Source organism: Eptatretus burgeri, chromosome 5 (genome assembly GCF_056783735.1).
Source record: "Eptatretus burgeri isolate ZD-2024b chromosome 5, Ebu_testis_v1, whole genome shotgun sequence".
Taxonomy (NCBI): Eukaryota; Metazoa; Chordata; class Myxini; order Myxiniformes; family Myxinidae; genus Eptatretus; species Eptatretus burgeri.
Window position 1 is genome coordinate 22678101 of NC_140965.1, and position 12687 is coordinate 22690787.

General features: G+C 48.5%; 1 protein-coding gene across 1 annotated transcript in view; it reads left to right on the plus strand.

The window, feature by feature from the left end:
- Positions 1-427: 427 nt before the first annotated feature.
- The window catches only part of LOC147026054 (kelch-like protein 29), a 162081-nt gene continuing 149821 nt past the window's right edge, over positions 428-12687 (plus strand). The window contains exon 1 of the mRNA XM_085881057.1: positions 428-576. The gene's annotated coding sequence lies outside the window, so the exon portion shown is untranslated. The remainder of the gene's footprint in view (positions 577-12687) is intronic.

The following is a 12687-nucleotide window of genomic DNA, read 5'->3' on the forward strand; positions in this document are numbered from 1 at the left end:
ATGACGTCACAATTGACGTCACAATTATTTTTCTTTCTTTTTTTGCACCGACGGGTTCACGCTCGTCTATCTATAATTCCAGCAATCTCTGTGTCTGTCTGTCTGTGATCGCTGTTCTTGACAACCACTGGTCCGATCTAGTTGAAACTTGCCAGGTATATTGCTGGGGCCCTGAGGATGTGCCTTTTCAAGGTTTGATATTAATCGGACAAGTGGTTCCCAAGTTATGGCCATTTATTTACCAAACCCATGACAGGACACGGTGGTATGACGTCACGATTGACGTCACAATTTATTTATTTATTTATTTTTGCACGTACGGGCACGCACTCGTTTCTGAAAAGAAAGCAAAATACCTCTTTTAGGGGCGGCACCCCCCCGTAATCTCGTTCTGTAGAACCCCTCAGACCGCGATTATTTTAATGTTGTGAACAAACTTTGGTCCATACAGGGTGATGAAGGTTGTGGTAAAGTTTCAACAAACACGTACGTGTAGTTTCAAAGAAGAAGTTGCCAGTGTTTACGGACGGACGCGCGGACGTGCCATCCCACAAGGTCCCCGGAACTTCGTTCCAGGTGAGCTAAAATGTGACGTGAAGATTTTACATTTAAACAAGTGAATTAAAAAAAAAATATATATATATATATATATATATATATATATATATATATATATATATATATATATATATATATATATATATATATATATATATACACACGTAGATGGTATTCATATGGAATACTTACCTCACGCAGTCTTGAGAAGGATTTGTTGCGAGCCTCTTGTGGCGGCAAATTTGCAGTTGCATCTCTCCACACTTCTGAGGTAAATGTGTACAAATTATACTTTGAAACGTCTGCGACAGAGAACGTTCATCAGCCTTTACAAAGCAGCTTTTATTCTTATTCTCGAGTGTTTTACATCTACCAAGGCTGATAAAGACGCCAGAATAGATCGCGGAATTACAAATCAGGAGATCATGAAAACGCCAAATTTGACTTCTTCTTCTTCTCATTCTTCTTCTTCTCCTCCTTCTCCTCCTTCTCCTCCTTCTCCTCCTTCTCCTCGTCCTCCTCCTTCTCCTCCTCCTTCACATCCTCTTTCTCCTCCTCCTCCCCCTCCTCCTCCTCCTTCTCCTCCTTCTTCTCCTTCTTCTCTTTCTTCTCCTTCTTCTCCTTCTTCTTCTCCTCCTCCTCCTCCTCTTCTTCCTCTTCCTCCTCTTCCTCCTCTTCCTCCCCTTCCTCCTCTTCCTCCTCTTCCACCTCCTCCTCCTCCTCTTCCACCTCCTCCTTCCTCTCCTTCTTCTCCTCCTCCTCCTCCTCCTCCTCCTCCTCCTCCTCCTCCTCCTCCTCCTCCTCCTCCTCCAGTCGAGCAAAACAAAGGCTGAAGAGATTACAATGATACTGAGATGAAGACGAGAGAAGAACCTTCAGAGTTTAGGCTTTATTCCATTTGATTGAAGCCGCTTCTACGGGCACATCAGGGGATACAGGCGCAGCATGGAGTACAAGCAGTAAGGTATACACGCGCAACTAATCACCGCAAAATAAATCAGTATTATATATCAATCAGTGTTCTCACCATTCAATGAGCACCAAGTGAGCCGCCGACATAAAACGACAATGCCCCTGGGACAATCCCCCCGACCGAGCCGAACCTCAGCTTTATCTATTCCGTGCTCGAGCCGGGCAACATGTGGTTACATGTCACGACCTTCAATTCACCACATTTTCCCCGTCTTTAAAATGTAACTGGAGGCCCAACTAACGCACCATGATTACTTCAGCACTATAGGAGTATACATTTCAAGCAATGCGAACTATCTAAACTACAGAAGCATACATGCCAAGCAGTGAGGATTATTTTGAGTTGTAGGAGCATGGTAATGAGCATCGATATATTATGTAATGAGCATATAGGAGCATGAGCATCGAGGATGCCGATAATCCCCTTTACAGATTGAGTCGGCGAGGGGGTATTATTCGTCGGCCTCTCCAGGAGTAGATGGCGGTTTCACTTGAGGGAGGCTTCCGATCCTTTTGGTGAGCCTCGACTCGTGCCGGAGATGACTCCCCGATCGCCCCCGGGTGGAACGCGGTAGCTCCGTCGTCACCCTTCTCGGGTGGAGTCCCTGGTGGGGGGGGGGGGAACACCTGGGGAGGGGATGTCAGAGGGAGGTGTGCCAGATGGTGGTGTACCTGAGGGAGGAGTACCTGAGGGAGCCAAATGGCGAACCGACACAGTGGTCTCCCTGCCATCCAGGAGCCTGACATGAGCATACGCTGGATTAGTATCGATGAGTTCGACCTCTTCCACCATGGGTTCATACTTGCTTTGTCATACCGGGCGTTTCATGAACACTGTTCCGGGATGGGTTAGCCAGTCGGGCACCGATTGGCCGTCAACATAACGTCGTTGGTGAGTAAACATTCGGTCGTGAGGAGTTGCATTGGTGGACGTGCAGAGCAAAGAGCGTATGGAATTCAGAGCGTCGAGAAGGGTAACCTCCCACCGCTCGGGGCCCAGTCCTCTTGATTTCAACGCCAGAGTTACGGCTTTCCAAATGACTCTGTTATACCGTTCCACCTGCCCATTACCCTGTGGGTTGTAACCCGTCGTTCGACTAGTTGCTATGCCGTGCTCTAATAGGAATTGTTTTAGCCCGGCCGACATGAAACACGGCCCTCTGTCTGAATGTATGTACGAAGGTTTCCCAAACATAGCGAAGAGGTCAGACAGACATTTCGCGACAGTGCCCGAGGTCATATCCGAGCACGGAAATGCGAAAGGGAACCTTGAATACTCATCAACAACAGTGAATATGTATCTGTTGTCTGTCTCGGTCGGCAGGGGCCCTTTGAAGTCAATGTTTAGTCTCTCGAAGGGAGAAGTGGCCTTGATCAGTCTGCCAGAAGCCGAACCATAGAATCTGGGTTTTAGTTCAGCACAAACAGGGCATGAAGCATTCATTTGTTTAATATCTTCAATAGAATAGGGCAGGTTCTGTCTGCGCACGAAATGTGCCATTCTGGTTACCCCCCGGGTGGCACAGAGACGCATGGAGGTCTTGCAAAGCCCGACTGATTGTCGCCGAGCAGTAGACCCGAGAGAAGGTGTCTGCAGCAGGGTTTTCCCTCCCGGGCCGGTAGACTATGTCGTAACTATAGCAGGCTAGGTCTATCCGCCATCTCATAATTTTTTCATTCTTAATTTTTCCGTTATTTTTCCCATCAAACATGAATGCCACGGATCGTTGGTCCGTAACGAGCGTGAAGTGGTTTCCCAGTAAATAATGTCTCCATTTACGCAGCGCTTCGACGATGGCGTACGCCTCCTTCTCTATTGCCGAGTGTCTCTGCTCGCTTCCAGAGAGAGTTCTCAAGAAGAACGCGACGGGTCGCCCAGACTGATTAAGCGTAGCAGCTATCGCGTGATCTGAAGCATCGGTCTCCACCACGAAGGGCACCGAGCTATCGATCGATAATACCACGGAATTACTGATATCGTCTTTGAGTTTGTGGAAAGCTGTTACAACAGCGGCATCTGGTGGAAAGTTTTTGCAATGCACTAGGGGATGTATTTTCTCGGAGTATTGCGAAATCCATCTTGCATAGGAAGCGAACATGCCGATCACCCGGCGCATTGTCTGCAGGTCCTGAGGTGGGGGTAGCTCACGAAGTGGGCGCAATCGTTCAGGATCAGGCTTAATCGTGCCGTCGGCTATTGTGTAGCCGAGAAAGTCAATTGACCTTGCCGAGAATACGCATTTCTCGTAGTTGAGAGTCAGATTATATTTTCTAGCAATGCTCAAGAATCTGTCCAGATTCATGTTATGTTCCCCCTGATCCCTACCACACATTGTGACATTGTCCACGTAAACAAAAGTGTCTTTGAGGTTTTCATCTGAGATGATGTCGTCCATAACCCGTTGGAAGCAAGCTACTCCATTCGTGACACCGAATGGAATCCTCCTGAATTGGAAGAGGCGCCTACCTGCCTGGAATGCGGTGTAAGGTTTGTCTTCCTCTCGGATGGGAATTTGATGATAGGCGCTTCGCAAGTCGATGGTACTGAATACCTTATAATTGGCCACGCGTTCGACCATCTCGTCTATGTGTGGCAGGGGGTAGGCATCGAGTTGGGTAAAGCGATTGACCGTTTGGGAATAATCGACAACCATTCGTTTCTTATGGTTCTGGCTGCTGGTCACCAACACCTGTGCGCGCCATGGCGAATCGCTCGGTTCTATAATTCCTTCTTCCAGTAATCGCTTGGTTTCTGAAGTGATGAAATTCATGTCAGCAGTGGTATATCGCCGCGATTTGATCGCTATCGGTTTGCAGACCGGCGACAAGTTAGCGAACAGCTGGGGGGACGTTACCTCGGCGGTGGTCAAAGCATTTAAAATTAGACGAGGTTTGCTTCCTCCAAAGGGTATTTCGACGCTCGTGTGCTGCTTGAGGACATTATGACCCAGAATTACGTCTGCGCATAAATCACGAAGCACCAGTACCCTTACATCCCGATGCGTGTACCCTTTTACGTCCAATTCAACATTGCAGTACCCTCGTACGCGGGACTGTAGTGATGTGGCGGCCATGCATACCGTATTGTCAGTCGGGTGGATTATCCATTTCCTGCCCTTCACTAGCGAGCTGTTGACGAAACTTTCAGAGCTACCGGTATCAATCAGTGCCTCAGCCTTATGCCCGTTAATTCGTACGTTGATGATAGCCTTGGATAGATTCCCCGGGGAGGCTGCAGTTAGTTTCTTTTGCGAGTAGAGAGCCGCAGAAGTGGGTTTATTTCTCCTTAGAGTAGATTTACATACCCTGGCATAATGCCCTTTCTTGTCGCAATTCATGTATGTGGCATCTCTGGCAGGGCATTTGTGGCGGCAGTGTCTTTTGTACCCACAAAAGAAGCATTTACCAACCGGAGCAGTTGCTGAGGAGTTTGACGTGGTCTGGGTATCCGGCTCCTCGGGTGTCTCTCCATCCCCTGTGTCTGGCTGTGTCTGTGTCAGTGGGGTTCCTTGAGTTCCCACCGTAGCAGCGTTCATTAGCAGCATCAGTGTCCCAAATGACTCAGATTGCTGCTGAGCCATATCCATTGCTCGAGCCTGATCGACTACCTTTTCAAGAGTGGGTTGCGCTTTCTCTAGTAAGCGTTGCCGTATGTGGGCTGATCTGAGTCCTTGGATAAATGCCTCCCGGGTCGCTTCATTTCGGTGTTCCTCGGCGTTTACGGCCCGGAAGCTGCAGTCTTTTCCCAGCTGTTTCAGAGCTTGCAGGAACTGATCGATTGTCTCCCCGGCTGCTTGCCTGCGTGTGTTGAGAAGATGTCGTATGTATACCTCTTTCTTGCGCTTCACGTAGAGCGCCTGCAGCACGTCGATCGCTGCTTCGTAGGTGTCACACTCCGAGAAGAGCCTGTATACGCCGGGCGAGACATGATTCACGAGGGCGGCCAATTTGTCAGCTCCCTCTTCGATGATGGTCAGATAGTGTGAGAAGGAACGGAACCAATGCGACCATTTCATTTCTGAGTCAGTCGCGTTTGGGTCTGCGTCGAACCTCTCTGGTTTGTAGATCTTGTCCATCGTTGGTTGAGAGAGCCGAGAAAACCAAATGGAATAAATTGAAATGAGGACGAGAGAAGAACCTTCAGAGTGTAGGCTTTATTCCATTTGATTGGAGCCGCTTCTACGGGCACACCAGGAAATACAGACGCAGCATGGAGTACATAAGCAGTAAGGTATACACGCGCAACTAATCACCGCAAAATAAATCAGTATTATATATCAATCAGTATTCTCACCATTCAATGAGCACCAAGTGAGCCGCCGACATAAAACGACAATGCCCCTGGGACAATCCCCCCGACCGAGCCGAGCCTCAGCTTTATCTCTTCTGTGCTCGAGCCGGGCAACATGTGATCACACATCACGACCTTCAATTCACCACAGATACTAATTAACTTCCCCATCGAAGATGGATGGAGGTTACTGTTTTCACCCCTGTTTGCTTGTTTGTTTGTTTTTGAACAGTATTACGGAAAAACTCCTGGACGGATTTCGACGAAACTTGGTGGGGGGGGGGGGGTTAGGTATGGTCCAAGGACCATGCCATTAGATTTTGGACTTGGTCCAAAAAAAAAATTTAGAAAATTTTGGAACTTTTCTTCAAAAAAATTTCGATTTTATTTGAAAAATATTTGAATTTTTTTTTGCATTTCTACATCTTTTAAGTGATTTCCAACCCCCCCCCCAAAAAAAAAATGTTAGAGAAAAAAAAAACAAATTTTGCAACTTTTTTTTTCAAAAAAATTTCGAAATTTTTTTTTGGCATATCTTCATGCGCGTCGATCTAGTTTATTTTATTCAATCGTGGTTCAGTAGAGTCTGATCCGTTTTGACCTACAATGAATAGGATATCAGGTTCACTTAAGTGACCCAGCAGTATTGGCGGCGGAGGTTTTGCACTCTACCAAGTGCTCCCCCTCGAGTTTCGAACAGTTTTCGATGTACGCTCAATGTGCACGACATCAAATGGTCATGTAACTTTTATGCTTGGTGTTGACTTAATCGTTAGGGTGGTGGGCTCGGGTTCCTTCGATCCTGAGTTCAAATCCCTCTCGGCTGTTGAATTAATACCAGGTGGGGTTGACTCTGCCCGTCATCCTTCTGAGGTTGGCAAAATGAGTGCCAGCATGCTGGTGTCCTATGTCAGAGTGGCGACCCATCCAGGATTGTGCCAAATAGCCAAGGAGACTGCTTAAGCAACACCAACGCTCTGCACAGAGTATGGTCCCGATGGATGGATGGATGTAACTTTTGGTAAAGTTTCAATTTCCTCCGTTAAACGGTTTATGATGTACACTCTTAACAAAATGCAGACACTTATGTAGCCTGCTTTTCGCTTCATGAGTTAAGTATATTGTGACGTTTTTGATGAGTCTCAAAGAGATCTTCATCGAGTTAACGTCGGTTATTTCATCGTATACTGATTAGTTTAACTGTCTAAAGTCCGTGTTGATGGGTTTGCGTTGCAATTATGTAGTTAGAAATCCCATATGTGTCATTTGTCCTTCTGGCCAGGCCACAGGGGTAAAGTAGAGAAAGTACTGGAGACAGCTTCACGAAGGGTAAGGGACAAAATGGGACCACAGAAGATAGAGGGAGTTGAAATGGAGCCGGAACATGAGATCAAATTATTTAAAACAAAGAACAGGGGCGAAAAGGTAAAATAATTAATAGCTTGGGCCAGAAAGTCAAAAAGGAGAGATAAAGCAGACTCTGGCAGAGGAGATTGGGGCACGTATGGGGGGAAAATGCATGCAGGGTGCCTGTTACCCCACAGGTGAGTGCATCTGAGTAGCAGGAGCCGGCAGAGTATCCGATCGTGAGGTCGAGCCGGCATTTGCAGCCAGCATGAGGTACCTAGATGACACACATGAACATGATACAAACAGGGAGATTTTGACTTGTAAAGAGACTCTCTACATGGGTGTGTGCATGCCTGCGTGCTTGGTTACACGTGTGCAGTGTGCGGGTTCTGCAGGCGTGCAGATCAGACTCGCACCCAGGCCCGTGGTGCCTGGCACCATGGTGAAGGTTACGTGGCCGTCTCACGAACCGTGTGCTTTTGCATGTGGGGAATGGACGTGCCGCAGCACCGAAGCGACGTGGGAGGTGCCGTGCAGTGCGGGTGTGGGCGAAGCCGAGCGTGCCGGTGAGAATGTGTGCGAGTGAGAGAGTTTTGCCGGTGCGCCAGGGCACAGTTAGTATAGACCGTGAGGAGGTTGGAGGAATACTGATCGGGAGGCCATTAAGGACAGTCTGTTTAGTTTTTAATTTAAAATGGGTTACCCATGGTGTTGAGAGTGCGGATCTGGTTCGGAGTAAGCTGACCGGAGGAGAGTAAGGCTGCTGCAAGTGCGAGCATGCATGCAGGCAGGCCTTTGCATAGTTAGATTAGGGGGTTATAAATGCTCTTGCCAGGTTTATATAGAACCTGGTGATTAAAACAGGAACGTTACCAATTCAGCATATTTTGTCGCCACGGTAATCCTCATAGACTAGGACGGGGGAGTAAGGCAAGACACGAGAGCGGGGTATTACCCACGAGCCTTGGAGAAAAGGAGCCGGGTGGTGAGGTAAATCCCCATGGTGTTTCCAGCGTGAATTGGTGGATTATCTGGAAACAGCCAGACTGCAGAAAGAGGTCACATGTGGACATGGGATACGGGGGTAGTGTGCGCACCAGAATGCCAGCCATGCAGGAGAGGGCCATGCTGAGATGCACGGTGCACAAGAAGTGCCGTGCAGGGGCCGTGCGATAAGGCACGGCTGGAGTGGGCATGGCAACCACTACTGCGGGAAGAAGCCTTGCGGGGGCGCAATGGAGGTTCCGTGTGTGTTCCATGCGAGCTCCGAGTGAGCACCGGAGGAGGTCGTGGCACCAATGGAGTGCGTTGTCTGGTTATGTGCAGGTACACAGTTTGCAGCACGGGTGAGGGTTTCCCAGCATGCATGCACTTGCATGAAGGCTGGAGCCTGGGTCCATGGAGGAACCACATGACACATATGGCACGTTAAATTTATCAAAGCAAGGGACTGATGCAGACAGATTGAGGGGAACAGAGACGATTAGAGATTCGAGGGATTAGTGACATTTTCAATTGACGATTTGTGGGTATTAATTATTTTTCAATTGGCAGACATAGATTAGAGCCTTCCTCGTTTCTTCCTCTCGTCCCAACGATTGAGGGATGGATGGAGAATGTCTGATGAGTTGTGTTGTGTAATGTGAGTTGTGATTGAGGTGCGTGGCAAAAAATTTTTGTGACTGATGATTGAGTGCATGGTACGAGGAAGGTGCTCGTGAGAAGTTTGGAGCAGAGTTCGACCCTCTCCCCCCCTCACCCCACCCCACCCCAACCCTGTGGAGATGAACTCTCTCCTTTATTGGCATTAGATTAGATGGGGTTCAGATAATTTGGTTCAGGATGTTGTTCTGTGGTTGGTGCTGGGTGGAAAAAATGTTATTTTATTTTATTTGCAATGGTGCAAAAATTAATTGCCGGGGATGTGGCGTTTAGTGAGAAGGTTTGGAAGACAGTGGCATTCTGGCACCGAGCCGAGCAGAAGCCCAGAGGGACAGGGGAGTTAGTACAGGATGAGCCGAACTCCCCAGAGAGGGGTTCGGGCACCATATGCCAGAAAGGACACCAAAAGGGGGAAGGCAGGAGAGTCCTCCCCATAATATTTAGTGGAGTGTGGTAGCTTGGTTAAGGGTGACACCAGTGGTGCAGGTGCCGAGGTTAGAGAAAGCAGGGGCAATCTGTTGGGAAAAGCCCCACTGAGCAGCCACGATATTGTGCGGAGGCATAGCAAAGAAAATTTGAGGACCGGGCCCAAACTTGTAACAGCAGCAATGCTGGGATGATGGTTAAATTGGTTGCGTAGAACCACTGAAGAGGGGTGATTTAATGATAAAAGAGAAATGTGTTTTTGTGAATTTTAGAATAGAGAAGAGAAGCTCCCCCTTCGTACCATTATTGAATGTCTGTGGCCGCTGGAGTAAGGGAGTAGCGTAATTTGTTTTGCGAGGACTCACGTGTGACAAAAATTTTAGTATAGGGGTAAGCATCCCCCCCCCTCCTCCCACCATTAATTGACTCCACCAGCAAGCCTTGTGAGGCCATGCCACCTCATCATGCTCATCACCATATGTGCCTTGATTATCCTCCCAGGAGGTAGGATAGTTTAGGGAATCCATGGGCCCAGGAGGGACAGATTTGTGTCGAAGGGATTAGCTCAGCTGTACTTAGGCAAGGGGAATTAAAGGAACAAGGGTAGAGTTAGAGCAGAGGGATTCCAGGGGCAGGATAGAGAGTTAGTTTAGAGGAGTTAGCGGGGCAGATAGATTAATTTAGGTGTGGCCGAAGCCGACCTTCTGATCTGCTGCTACCACACGTTCCTGCCCTCATGACGCTAGGTACAAGAACAGCATCAGTGAGGTCTTTTTGTCAGGTCAAGCCAGATTAGATCTGTGGCTTGCTTCAGGTACCATGTAAACCTGTATGAACCTATTTCATGGTCGGGTTGTCGGCGACTAAACTGTCTCCCCCACCAGGTTTCCTGGTGAGGAGGGTGCATGGATATGGAAACCCAGTAGGATTTTAAACAAAACGTCTCAAAGGGTGGAGGAGCTCCTTGTGAGCCAACGGCCATCCAAATTTAGTGCCCAACTGTGTCTGCGGAAGTCCTCCTGCAGTTGGGTTACTTTGTTTGAGGAGCTTGGTGGCAGGATTTGCACTCCAGCCACCGTAAAACCCTTTGCTCTGCAAAACACACTAAAAACCCAAAGAAAACTGAAAACCCACTCCGTGGGAGTACCTCCTGTGCAGCTGCACTTTGGAGGGCAGCTCACCGGATTATGGGATTAGAGCAAAGCCTTTGGGACCCCCACTCTTTGATGGTAGGAGGAAAAACACGTGGTAAACTTCCTGGGTTGGATTGCGGTCGTGTGTGTCAGGGTCGTGCTGAAGTCTCATCCTCCAGACGGCGGTCTCCTTGGGTTAACCTGAGATGGCCCCTTCGGGTGGGTGCCTGAAATATCCTATCGCTAAGATTATCACCTGTCTCTGTTATCATCTGAGCTCAAGCATTTAAAAATGGGTATTGCAGCACTCTCTGAGGATCGGAGACTGGATAGTGGTGAGATCATGGCGGGTAGTTACACCTATTGATCTTGTCGCTCTAATGGTTACCATGCCAAAGGAGTTGCTGTAGCTGTGTCCAATAATCTGACTCCAATGATAATGGAGGTAACACCAGTAAACATGTAGATTATGAGACGAAGGATTCATCACTCCTTGGGTGCCATTTCCCTGGTCTCTGTATATGCTCCGACTGAGGTGAGTGATCTCACCATGAAGAACACATTCTATGCCACGCTCAAGTCTGTGGTTGATCAGTGCCCCAGGTGAGATATTCTTCTAGTCTTTGGGGATTTCATTTTATGGACTGGAACTGATAGGATGGCTAGGAAACATGCATTGGTCCCCATGGGTCTGAAACTGTGAACCAGAATAGCACTAAGTTCCTTGACTTTGCAAGAAGTCATGGATTTGGGGTTGCTGGTTCATGGTTTCAGCACCAACTGGCTCATCGCTTGACTTGGTATTCCAATGATGGTGGTATGGCAAAGGAGATTGACCATGTGCTCATTGATGGTCGCTGGAAGATGATCCACAACTACAGGATTGATTTCAGTGCTCAGCTCCTCAATACCGACCACAGGCTTGTAGCAACTCTGAAGTTGCAGGTTAAATCTGGGAGAATAGTACCATCCCAGCCGAGGCTGGATGTTGGCAAGTTCAATGATGAGGGGGCAGCTGAGGAGTTTGTGAACAGGCTGAGTGGGGACTTGGGGGGTCTGGTGCTTTGGAGAATCCTAAAGAGTTGTGGAGTGCCTTCAAGACCACCTTCCTGGATGTTGCTGGTGGTTGTCTTGGAACTCACGGCAGGCTGAAGAATAATTTTGTCTCTCAAGGGACACTGGATACCATTGACCAGAGTCACAGGGCCAGGCTTAATGGCAGAGCTGAGCAGTTCAGGAAGTTGAGGTGTAAAACTGAACATCCGCTGAGGGTGGACAAGGAGGCAGATGTGCGAGGAATCTGTGAGAGGGTAGAGCATCACTTGTGGGCAAGTGATTCTCATCCTGCTTACAGGGCATTGCATTCCTCCAAGCCCCTCCCTCGGAATACTGCAGTTAGAGCAGAGGGTGGTGGCTCTTGACAGAGGAGTCCGAAGTGAAGGCCCGCTGGGCCAGTTACTTTGAGTGGTTGTACCAGGCTGATCCATCCACCAGTTGGATTTCAGGGGTGTTACCGTCCCTGTTGCTGACCCTCCAATCAACTGTGATCCAGCTTCGTTTGTCAAAACACAGACTGCAGTGACCCGGTTGAAATGGGGTGAAGCTCCTGGGATTTGTGGCATTCATGCTAAACTTCTCAGGGCTGGTGTAAATGCTGGACTCCTGTCATTGCATGCAGTTCTGTGCTCGGCCTGGAACACAGGCATCATCCCAACTGACTGAAAGAGGGGCCTTGTTTTCCCTCTCTGGAAAGGGAAGGGTGATTGCCCAGAGTGCAACAACTTCTGAGGGGTGACGCTGCTCTCAGTGCCAGGCAAGGTCTTTGCTCGGATAAATCTTGATAGGGTTCACCACCATCTGCTTGAGCACCAGCGCCCAGAGCAGTCAGGCTTTACACCAAAGAGATCAATGATTGACTGTATCCTTGCCCTTTGGTTCCTCACCGAACAGAGACGAGAGTTTCGGTACGGTCTGCTTGCAGCCTGTGTTGACTTCTGCAAGCATTTGATTCAGCGAATCGGGATGCCTTCTGCAGAATCCTCGGTCTTCATGGGGTGTCACCAAAACTGATCAATCTGATGTCTGAACTCTACTCTGGTACTGAGAGTGGTGTGAGATGTGGTGGTACCATCTCTGACTTATTTTCAGTTGTTACTGGAGTTCGTCAGGGGTGTATGCTGGCCTCCACACTTCTCAGTGTTCGTATGGACTGGATTCTGGGAAGGATGTCGGAGAGATTAAGCTGTGGTGCATCGTTTGGGAATGTCAAGATCTCTGACCTTGATTTCGCAGATG